At 36.2% G+C, this 1,798-nt stretch overlaps 1 non-coding gene across 1 annotated transcript; it reads right to left on the reverse strand.

Moving 5' to 3' along the window:
* Window positions 1–1,294: 1,294 nt before the first annotated feature.
* LOC121210470 (small nucleolar RNA R71) lies at window positions 1,295–1,400 on the reverse strand. The gene has a single exon (XR_005905586.1). It is a non-coding gene; the product is annotated as a small nucleolar RNA R71 (small nucleolar RNA).
* Between the last annotated feature and the right edge of the window lie 398 nt (window positions 1,401–1,798).

Below are 1,798 nucleotides of genomic sequence, written 5' to 3' on the forward strand. Positions count from 1 at the left end.
TATTTCATAATTAAGTGGAGTTGATTGCGCGCCTCAACATAGGGTGACAAGATTTTTCCAGATTAGGGTGAAACCTAATAAGGGGATCCATAGGTCGAGTTAATGCAACCCTAGAGTGTTAATTAGAGAAAAGTCTCGGTTATTCAATCTAGGGATTAGACATTATAGTCTTGAATAGGGATAATAACATAACTTAGGGATCTCTACGGAATAAGTTGAATGAATAAATTGTCCGATTCGAAGCCAGAATAACAAGTAAAGTCTAGGTGGATTTTTCCTTAGGTATTGTCCTAAGTCAATTGATTTTTCCCAATAGCAATTCCCCAATTCTTTTCTCTGTGCGTTCTTAGTTGAGATAATTAGTTAATTAAAACAAAACCTCTTTATTCTTAGGCTAGATAATAAAAAGACAGTCATTACTAGTACTTTTATTTCCTTTGGGTTCGACAATCCAGTCTTGCTAAAACTGTACTACTGTTCGATAGGTACACTTGTCTACATCGCGATAATAGTTAGTTCAAGAATGAGTAATTATAAATATTTAAAACCTATCACGAAACCACGCGATCAAGTTTTTGGCACCATTACCGGGGAACTAAGATATTAGGAACACTTAATTTTTATTACTTTAGCCATTTATTTTTCATGAAATTTAATTTAATTTAATTATTATTATTTATTAACCTACTCTCTCTTTCTCTTGGCAGGTTTTTATAGTTTATAACTAGAAGAAACCCGTTGGGACCATTACTTTTTGACGAAAACATCGATCGTATAGTTCATAGAAGCCAAAGAGAAATAAGGCACAGCTTAAGATACACGGAGAATGAGAAAGAAGACGATACTCAACCCCCAACCAAAGAGATAGCTGAAAACCATGCCAATCAGCTACCTCCTGCAATTGCGGTTAATCAGAATCCTACTTCACGCACTATGTATGATTATGCTAAACCTTCTTTAATAGGAACTGAATCAAGCATAGTTAGACCTACTGTAGCTGCAAATACTTTTGAATTAAAACCTAACAATATTCAAACCATACAATAATTTGTTCAGTTTGATGGTTTGCAGGATAAGGATCCTAACGCTCATTTAGCCAACTTCTTAGAACTATACGATACATTTAAAATTAATGGCGTTTCTGATGATGCCATACGTCTTCGGTTGTTTCCCTTTTCATTGAGGAACAAACCTAAACAGTGGTTAAACTCGTTACCACGAGGGTCAATTACTACTTGGGAACAAATGACCGAAAATTTTTTACTAAAATGTTTTCCACCGGCTAAAATGGTTAAATTACGTAATGATATCTCTTCTTTTGTGCAGATGGATTTAGAAACACTCTACGATGCATGGGAGAGATACAAGGACCTTTTGAGAAGATGCCCCCACCATGGATTACCGCTTTGGCTCCAAGTTCAAACATTCCACAATGGTCTAAATCTTTCGACTCGGCAAATGGTTGACACAGCTGCTGGAGGAACCATCAATAATAAAACACCAGTAGATGCCTATGAGTTTATAGAGGAGATGACACTAAATAACTATCAGTGGCAAGTCATGAGGACAAAGCCAATAAAAACAGCTGGTGTTTATAACGTTGATTCGGTCACCATGCTCTCTAATCAAGTAGAACTCTTAAATAAAAAGATTGATGGTTTTTTTAGTTCTTCACAGGTTCACCCAGTAATGCAGTGCGAAGCAAGTAGCGGTGGAACAAACCATTCGGAATACTAACCTTATGGCCACAACATGGATAATGAGCAATTAAATTACATGGGTAATAATCCTCGACCTC

Source organism: Gossypium hirsutum, chromosome A11 (genome assembly GCF_007990345.1).
Source record: "Gossypium hirsutum isolate 1008001.06 chromosome A11, Gossypium_hirsutum_v2.1, whole genome shotgun sequence".
In the NCBI taxonomy this organism is placed as follows: domain Eukaryota; kingdom Viridiplantae; phylum Streptophyta; class Magnoliopsida; order Malvales; family Malvaceae; genus Gossypium; species Gossypium hirsutum.